At 47.9% G+C, this 10,943-nt stretch overlaps 1 protein-coding gene across 1 annotated transcript in view; it reads right to left on the reverse strand.

Annotated features, from left to right (window-relative positions):
- MET (MET proto-oncogene, receptor tyrosine kinase) overlaps window positions 1-10,639 on the reverse strand; it is a 175,887-nt gene extending 165,248 nt beyond the window's left edge. The window contains exon 1 of the mRNA XM_077265016.1: window positions 10,457-10,639. The gene's annotated coding sequence lies outside the window, so the exon portion shown is untranslated. The remainder of the gene's footprint in view (window positions 1-10,456) is intronic.
- Window positions 10,640-10,943: the final 304 nt, after the last annotated feature.

Consider the following 10,943-nt stretch of genomic DNA (forward strand, 5'->3'; position numbering starts at 1 on the left):
CTCTGCTGCCCACGTTTCACAGCGTCCGTCGGTACGTTGGCCCGACGCATTGCGACGGGCCCGTACCTACTCAAGTGTGAAAGTAGCCTAAGGCTACTTTCACACTAGCGTTAACTGCATTACGTCTCAAAACGTCTTTTTTCAGAAAAAACGCATCCAGCAAAAGTTTTTGCTGGATGCGTTTTTTCCCCATAGACTTGTATTGGCGACGTATTGCGACGGATTGTCATACGTCGTGTCCGTTTTACGACGGATGCGTCGAAATTTGGCCACACGTCGTCGGCAAAAAACGTTGCTTGTAACGTTTTTTGTCTCCGCCTAAAAAACGTGTCGCGACGCATCCTGTGGCATACGTCGTTGGCTACAATGGAAGCCTATGAGCGACGGATGCGTCGGGACACGTCGTACGATGCAATGCAGCGCTGCAATACGTTTTTTTGCACTGAGCATGCTCAGAAGCTGGATTTTGTTGCCAATTGGCCAGACACCCCCAAATCTATATAAACCTGGCCTGGGCCTTCAACCCCACATATGCCAGCAAGACCCAGAGAGAAGACTGCCAGCCACAAGACCCCAGCCAGCCACGTATTTAAGTGCCACGTATATAAGTGCCACGTATTTCAGTGCCACGTACTATAAATACTATAACTACGTGGTTATACGTGGCACTTATATACATGGCACTTATATACGTGGCACTGAAATACGTGACACTTATATACGTGGCACTGAAATACGTGGCACTGAAATACGTGGCACTGAAATACGTGGCACTGAAATACGTGGCACTGAAATACGTGGCACTGAAATACGTGGCACTATGACTGTCAGAAAATGTTCATTAAACGGTTAGGGGTGAGGTTAGGGGTAGGGTTAGGGTTTGGATCCCTTTATCATCATCCGTAGTTCATTAATCGGATGTATCCAGAGTCGCCTCCGTCTCCGTTGCTGCAGAAGCATCCTACGCCTTTCCGCTGCCGCCTCCTTCTCCCGCACTATGATATCCAGGCGATTCGTCTCAAAGATAATGTCGGTAACCAAACTAGCAATGCTCACAAGAACACCTTCCATCGCTGCCACAAAACTAAAACCCTCAAAGATGGGCTGTAAAAACAGTAACTATATAGTTTTCCATATTTTCCAGTAGCCAATCAAATTTGGGAGCCTCCCTTTTAAAAACGGATCAGTCGTAAAAACGGATGCAACGGATGGTAAAAACGGATGCAACGTATGCAACGCATCCAGTATTTTCGACGGAAACGTTTAACGGATTTGCGACGGATCCGTCGAAATGCTGTATGCGTTGCATACGTTTTTCACTTTTTTGACGCATCCGTTTTTTCGGCAAAAAAACGGATTTGCGACGTAATGCAGTTAACGCTAGTGTGAAAGTAGCCTTAGCGAGATCAGATCAGGCACAGCTAGAATACTCTGTGTTTGTTTCTCAGCCTTCAGATTTACATAAGTATCTAAATAAAAAGGTGTCTACATTCATGTTACTTTCATGGCTCTAGATAAATAAGCACATTGCTCAAGACATGTCTCCTTTAAGAAAGATGGAGTCAATAGTCTGATTTGCATATGATACCCCTCAAGCTCAAGCAGGGGCTGACTGGCAAATTTTGGCCTGGGGGGCAAGCACACAGCAGTGGCCCATGAGTAGCAGCTCATCCTTAAAGGGGTTGTCGGATCTTATCTTATGCTACATGTCTACAGACACTACGTGTGAATCCTCATATCGTGCGCACTGTGCGCTGTGAAGATTCTCTGGTGCCGGCAACAGGTGGTCTTGTGACTGCAAGCATGCAATATATATATTCCCAGCCACATTTCGACTAGACTGTTTTGGGCCTTGTTCAATACAGTTGCATTAGGCCATGCAAGTCTAGTCGACATGTGACCGCATGTATGCAAATCACAAACTTACAGCCACACTCCCGCCAAATGACCACAGCACTGCGAGCAATGTGAGAAGCACAAGTCTGCAGTCCGTAGAATGACCCAGAGTGAATGCACCAATGACACACACATGCACAGCCCCACTGTATAATGACAGACACACGCACAGCCCCACTGTATAATGACACACACACAGCCCCACTGTATAATGACACACACAGCCCCACTGTATAATGACACACACACACAGCCCCACTGTATAATGACACACACACACAGCCCCACTGTATAATGACACACACACACACAGCCCCACTGTATAATGACACACACACGCACAGCCCAACACTGTATAATGACACACACACAGCCCCACTGTATAATGACCCACACACACAGCCCCACTGTATAATGACAGGCACACGCACAGCCCCACTGTATAATGACACACACACACACAGCCCCACTGTATAATGACACACACACGCACAGCCCAACACTGTATAATGACACACACACAGCCCCACTGTATAATGACCCACACACAGCCCCACTGTATAATGACAGGCACATGCACAGCCCCACTGTATAATGACGCGCACGCACAGCCCCACTGTATAATGACAGACACACGCACAGCCCCACTGTATAATGACACACACACAGCCCCACTGTATAATGACACACACAGCCCCACTGTATAATGACACACACACACAGCCCCACTGTATAATGACACACACACAGCCCCACTGTATAATGACACACACACAGCCCCACTGTATAAAGACACACACACACACAGCCCCACTGTATAATGACACACACACGCACAGCCCAACACTGTATAATGATACACACACAGCCCCACTGTATAATGACCCACACACACAGCCCCACTGTATAATGACAGGCACATGCACAGCCCCACTGTATAATGACAGGCACATGCACAGCCCCACTGCATAATGACACACACACGCACAGCCCCACTGCATAATGACACACACACGCACAGCCCCACTGTATAATGACACACACACATGCACAGCCCCACTGTATAATGACACACACACATGCACAGCCCCACTGTATAATGACATACACACACAGCCCCACTGTATAATGGCAGGCACATGCACAGCCCCACTGTATAATGACACACACGCACCACAGCCCCACTGTATAATGACACACATGCACAGCCCCACTGTATAATGACACACACGCACAGCCCCACTGTATAATGACAGGCACACGCACAGCCCCACTGTATAATGACACATACGCACAGCCCTACTGTATAATGACACACACAGCCCCACTGTATAATGACAGGCACACGCACAGCCCCACTGTTTAATGACAGGCACACGCACAGCCCCACTGTATAATGACACATACACACATGCACAGCCCCACTGTATAATGACACACACACGCACAGCCCCACTGTATAATGACACATACACACACGCACAGCCCCACTGTATAATGACACACACACGCACAGCCCCACTGTATAATGACACACACACGCACAGCCCCACTGTATAATGACATACCCACACAGCCCCACTGTATAATGACACACACACGCACAGCCCCACTGTATAATGACACACACACACAGCCCCACTGTATAATGGCAGGCACACTGCACAGCCCCACTGTATAATGACAGGCACACGCACGGCCCCACTGTATAATGACACACACATGCAGCTCGCACACACGCAGCTCACACACACACGCAGCTCACACACATGCAGCTCACACACACGCAGCTCACACACATGCAGCTCACACACACACGCAGCTCGCACACACGCAGCTCACACACACACAGCTCACACACATGCAGCTCACACACGCAGCTCACACACACACGCAGCTCTCACACACACGCAGCTCACACACACACACACGCAGCTCACACACACACACACGCAGCTCACACACACACACACGCAGCTCACACACACGCAGCTCACACACACACACACGCAGCTCACACACATATACACGCAGCTCACACACACGCAGCTCACACACACACACGCAGCTCACACACACACGCAGCTCACACACACACACGCAGCTCACACACACACACGCAGCTCACACACACGCAGCTCACACACACACACACGCAGCTCACACACACACACACGCAGCTCACACACACGCAGCTCACACACACACACACACCAGTTACCTCATACACACATCACACACTTTCCTCTGTGGTGCAGGGGTGGCTGATGTCCATGTGCAGCTCTTCAGTTTCTCCTGCTCACAGCTCTGCACTGTCCCGGCACCTCCCCCGTCTCTCCTTCTCTGCCGGGATAGCAGATAAGAGCAGGAGAAGCTGGAGCTCTGTGCACACACGGGCCGGTGTGCTGACCTTTCATCTTGGCTGCTGCCTCTCTCCCTCAGAGTGGCAGTGGCGCATAGGAGCTTGCTCATCACATACCCCTGCAGCCTGCATGTCAGGGCTGCTGGCGGGATGACACCACCGCGCACTACAGGTGTGCTATGTATTACAGTCACTGCCAGTCCTCCAGCGGCCCTGTGCAGCTGCTTAGACACCGGCCCGGGGGGCATATGCATTTCTGCCACCTGGCCCAGCCCGCCCCTGAGCTCAAGGAGAATTACTGGAACCTCACATTTTCATTATTTACCAATAATCTTCTCACCTCTAAGATTCAACCACTGTTATTCAGTATACGGTATACATTGCAACATTCCGCATGTGTGATAACCACATTTTATTGTGATATGGCTTGAATCCTGGTCTTGGTAGTGAAGGGGCGCCAGGGGTAGAGGGAAATGATTAATTTAGGAATCATCTATTTTATCTTGTTATGAATTCCTGTGGCAAATCTAGAACTTTCCATTTAAAGTCTAAACTGAAATGTAATCTAGCGCAAATATTATGCTATTAGATTATTAAATAAATATTTCATCCAAAACCGCCCTAATATTACATATTATAAAGTTATTAGTTCCCAGTATCATAAGTTTAATTCTTCGAAATAAAATACCCCAGCAATATTGGGGTTGTCTGACAATAAAATAATTCTTCCTTTAGTAATGGATTGATTAAACTTAATAAATGTAGGAATGTACACTTCCCATTGCCCCCAGAGATCCAGCACATGTTGCGTCAGAGGTTTCCACTGGTTCTGCAAGAGGTGTATGCGCCCCAGCACCGCTGCAGTCTGTAACTGGCAGCAGTGGTCAGGTGTATAGGACACTGCGCCATGAGAAAAAAATTAAAAGGTTTAGTCTACAGCGGTGCAAGAGCACCCAAGATAAAAACATAATAAGCAAATACTCTGCAGTCAATAAACAGCAATAGTGCATGAAAATAATATAGGGTGGTTAGTTAACATAATTTTGATTTAAAAAAATGTAAAAGCCATCCCACCACGTCACGATGACCCTATTCAGGATGGTCCTAACCTCTAATATTAAAACCTTACCATTTGTCAAGTGACATGAGTGTGGATAAGGACTGAGAAGGACTGAAACCCGGGTAGTGGACAAGCAGTGATGGGGAACTACAGGAATGTAATGTCCAGCCCAAGGAAAAAGCAGGCCACTCCTTTATCTGCACTGGGTGCAACCAGACTGAAACAGAAAACCTAATGGGATGAACTGGAATATAAATTGGTGTGCATGCAGCGTGTAAGCGCATGTGCACAATGGCCACTAAACAGGCAGAAACCCAAGATAAAAACATAGCAAGCAATTTCCCCTGCAGTAAATCAGGGATCTCCTGTTGTAAATATCTTGGAATCACTTTTTCTCACAGAGTACTTGTCTTCTCTGAACTGTTGATGCCCATCAAGACCTGCTTTGTGAGGTGACATTGTGAAAGAAGCCGGTGTGTGACTTTGGGGCCGGGGTCACACGAGCATTGATTATATCATGCGAGAGAATCAGATTGATTATGGTAATGACCAGGTACGGACTGGGGCTGAAATTCAGTCCTGCATTTGAAATCACTCAGGCCCATGCTGTCCCCGTTCCCAAGCACCAGATGGAATATATTACTAACATTACCCTGGATGGAGGAAAGGAAGATTTACTACAAGACCAAGTTTTCTAATGATACCCGTGCCCTGCTGGGGAAAGTGATTGAGTCAGCCACTTTGTGCCCTGTTACAACTCTTAACAATATGGGTATCTTGAGTACATGGATTCTGTTAACAACGTAGCAGACAAGGCGGCCCATGACCAGACAGGCCCTTCTGGCATTTGCCAGAATTGCCAGATGGCCAGTCCAGCCCTGGTAATGACAGTCCAATCAAACTCTGATCCATGTTTGATCAAAGTGTGGCCACAACAGTTTCAAAAAGATAACAAACTGTCTTAAACAGAGGAAGACAATTGGTATTTGCAATATTGGGCTGATTTTTAGGTTAAACTTGATGGCCCTTCATCTTTTTTCAGTATTAATAAGTATGAAGCTATGAAACGTTTGCCAATTTCGCTGACCGTCACTGCAGTCTGCTGGTAATCTTTTCATCAGTTTCTCCCGCTTGGCACATTCTCTGTTTCACCTGCAGTACAGCACAGGGTTTGACACCACTTCTGTCTTGGTCACTTCTCCTGGCAGCAATGCCCTGCACTTTGGCAGCATTCCTCACCGCCTGGCACCAGTCTCCTTGCTGCCTCTGGCATGATACTCAAGCATCAGCAGAGACTCCTGTGTTGTGGCGTCTCCTTCCCGCCTCTGGCAGATTATTTATCACTTACCTAGAGGACACACGTTTCAGTATTAGGAAGAATGCTCGCCTCTGCAGTGACTACTCTCACTTCTGTAATGGTGGGCTGGTCTTCTTCACCAGGAACAAACTGCAATGCTTGTAACTTAGGCTGGACGCTCCTTGTGCCCTCACTAAGGCCTGGGGTGGCTTACATAGGGCAAGTATTAAGGGTATAGAATGAAATTTTAATTACAGTAGGTTACGACAGTGTCACAATTAACCAAAAGCAACCAATAAAGCAGGGCTGTGGAGTTGGAGTCGTGGAGTCGGAGCCCATTTTGGTGGAGTCGGAGTCGGTGTCATGGAAATTGAGGAGTCGGAGGTTTAGGCTATTTTCACACTTCCGTCTTTAGGGATGCGTCGCAATGCGTCGTTTTGGAGAAAAAACGCATCCTGCAAAGTTGCCCGTAGGATGCGTTTTTTCTCCATAGACTTGCATTAGTGACGCATTGCGACGTATGGCCACATGTTGTATCCGTCGTGCAATGGATGCGTCGTGTTTTGGCGGCCGCGACGCACAAAAAATGTTCAATGTAAATCCGCCCCCTCCTCCCCAGAACTCACAATAGGCAGCGGATGTGTCGTAAGACTGCATCCGCTGCCCATGTTGTGCTACATTTAGCACAACATCCGTCGGTACGTCGGGCCGACGGTTTGCGACGGCCCCGTACCGACGGATGTGTGAAAGTAGCCTAACCGACTCCACAGCCCTGCAATAAAGGATAAACGAGTCAGGGGGTTATTTGGCTTTAGTTGCTAATTTTGTAATAGGGTTTAGACTCCAGAGAGAAATCATAATCTTTCAGGGAATATGACAATATCAGCACTATAAATGACAGATGATAGTTGGGGGCCTGTTACAGGGTCTTCACTGCACAGAGACCCAGGAGCTGTAAACCTGCTCAGTTACAAACATTATTACTAAAAAATGAAATATTGATATTGGAAATATGCATTGACAAACATATATATTTGATTGGGAGAATCTATAATCTGCCTCTTATTTTAACAAAGTAGGATAATCACATCTACACATGTATCGGGTATTTATGCCGTGTCAGGTGTAACTAATGCAAGCTGTTGTTTGTTCCCAGCGCAAAAGTACAAAATCATGAGCCCAAGGAGCAGTGGTCCCATAGGCCCATAGGGTTTGAGCCCTCTTTTCCCTCCCATTTGAAAGGAACAACATCATATCACTTTCGTCACTTCAGGCACCAAAAATGCTAGAAAGCCCCACCGAACCTGATTGTAGACCTCAGTGGACAGGTATATAAATGTGTATATATATATATATATATATATATATATATATATATATATATATATATATATATATACCAGAGAGGCTGGAGAATTCTGTTCTGGTCCGCTACTTTGTCCGTCACTGGCTCAGTGATCATTATTGCTGCAGCACAACGTGTCATAGGATGAGACACCACCATGCCAGGGAACAAGCAACAAAGCGGTGGTGGCGCTGTCAGAAGAGTGTGTAAGTCATGATATCAAGTTTATCAGTTTAAAAACTCTTTTCTCCAGAAATGAGGAATGTTTGTTATGTGGTAATGACAGGGAACATTCCACCTTCTAAAAGGGCCAGAATTTGGAAACAATAACATGAATATATCCGGCATCCACTCCACCCTGTAACAAGTAATACAACTGTAGGAAGATTCATCAACAAGTACTGAACAATTATCTAATATGTGTAAATAATGCTTCTAATTATAGAAAAATAAATAATCTGCGGAAAATAATCAAAGGTCCCTCTCTTATTTCCCAATGAATAACAGACAGCAGACTTGTGTGAGGAGGCAGCGAGAAGAATTACCTCATACACATTGCCCCGTCTCCTGCTGCGGAGACTGACACCTGGGGAGCTCCAGGACCTGTCACTCCGGACACGTACACGAGCAGCACAACGCAACAACCAGACAAAGGGGTCTATTCTGGCATTAGCTAAATACAGCCAGTCACTGACAAGTGTAATTAGTAGATTCTGGAAAATCATATGGGATAACACTCAGCCTGTACCTCACACTGTATTCTATCTCATATCTATCTATCTCTCTATCTATCTCTTTCATAAGTATACATTATATTATCTATTTACTTCTTCTTTAACTATCTATTGATCTATCTCTTATCTATGTAACTATTATATATCTATTTTCTGTGTTTTATCTATTATCTATCTTTCTATAATTATCTACCTCTCTATATGTATCCATCTATCTATAAACATCTGTCTATCCCATATCTATCTAATATCTATCAATCACATATTTATCTATAATCTATCCATCCATCCTTCCATCTTCTCTCTCTGTCTATAACATAACATGTTGTCCCCCTCACAGCTGCACATTGCACCATGTAGTCCCCACACACCTGCACCATGTTGTCCCCTTACACACCTGCACATTGCACCATGTTGCCCCCCACACACCTGCACCATGTTGTCCCCTTACACACCTGCACATTGCACCATGTAGTCCCCATACACCTGCACACCATGTTGTCCCCTCACACACCTGTACATTGCACCATGTTGTCCCCACACACCATGTTGTCCCCTCACACACCTGCATATTGCACCATGTTACCCCCCACACACCTGCACCATGTTGTCCCCACACACCTGCACACCATGTTGTCCCCTTACACACCTGCACATTGCACCATGTTGCCCCCCACACACCTGCACCATGTTGCCCCTCACACACCTGCACCATGTTGTCCCCTTACACACCTGCACATTGCACCATGTTGCCCCTCACACACCTGCACCATGTTGTCCCCCCCACACACCTGCACATTGCACCATGTTACCCCCCACACACCTGCACATTGCACCATGTTACCCCCCACACACCTGCACCATGTTGTCCCCACACACCTGCACACCATGTTGTCCCCTTACACACCTGCACATTGCACCATGTTGCCCCCCACACACCTGCACCATGTTGCCCCTCACACACCTGCACCATGTTGTCCCCTTACACACCTGCACATTGCACCATGTTGCCCCTCACACACCTGCACCATGTTGTCCCCCCCACACACCTGCACATTGCACCATGTTGCCCCCCACACACCTGCACCATGTTGTCCCCATACACACCTGCACCATGTTGCCCCCACACATCTGCACACCATCTTGTCCCCACACACCTGCACACCATCTTGTCCCCACACACCTGCACACTATCCCCTTACACACCTGCCCCAGCCTCCTGACACCCCAATGTGTGCTCTCCCTGTAGGTAGACATTGCAGGCTGTACAGCCCCTTCCCCGTGTGTAAATGGTTGTGTAGTACTATAACCCCCAGCACACCAGCCCCTCCAGGCTCCGCAGCCACAGTCCCAGCACCCTGGCACCAGACCCACACCGTCACCCTCCAATACCAGGAAATCTCGGCAATTACTTGACTACTCGGAATCATTCTCGCCAGAAGCTTACAGATTAACTCTATGTTGCCCGGCTGTCACCTCCTCCGTTCCCCATCATCAGTACAGGGCACTGATATCAATAGGAGAAAGTTTCACATAAAAACTTTCAGGCTGCAATCATGGCTCTGACACCGCACGTGTAACGTGGCCGCCACACACTGTGCCCCCCACACATTGTGCCCCCAATAGAGCGCTAGCCTGCCCGGTGTGTGCCAGTCATGGGCAGCAGATACCGCCTCCCCGGAGAAGCAGCACGGCGGCATGCCCTGATATTACACATATCCCTCGGTAAAGCAGCCAGATAACGGTGCAGTCAGTGACTTACCTGGTGCCAGCTGTCCAGAGAAGAGGTGCAGGGTGGCAGCGGTCAGGGCACAGGCTCCCTCACAGGCGTCCACATGTGTAAGGTGCTGAGCTCGCGTCCTTCCCGGGGATACAGCCCTCAGCAGAGTGTGCTGCTCCCACATGAGCTCCGGTGCCGTGAGTCAGAGAGAATCTGCAGTGCCGCATCCGGCCAGGAGGGGGAGGGGCTGCACATGAGCCAGGGCTGGCGGACCCTCTGCTCTGCGCTGCTGGGGGGCACAGGCTCAGGGGAGAGGGGAGTCCTGTGGAGGTGTGATCACCTCATAGAAGAGCATTGCCTTACATCAGAGAAATGGCCAGCACTGCATGTGGAGTGCAGGAAATCCCTACAATCTGGGGTAAAGGTGGTCTTAGAGGCCACCATGTACAGGGATCACACACAGCTCATTATCAGCTACTCATTTTTTAGGCATATAAAAATAACTACTATTAAACAATACCCCCAGAAT

The sequence above is a fragment of the Ranitomeya variabilis genome, chromosome 5 (assembly GCF_051348905.1).
Source record: "Ranitomeya variabilis isolate aRanVar5 chromosome 5, aRanVar5.hap1, whole genome shotgun sequence".
Lineage (NCBI taxonomy): Eukaryota > Metazoa > Chordata > Amphibia > Anura > Dendrobatidae > Ranitomeya > Ranitomeya variabilis.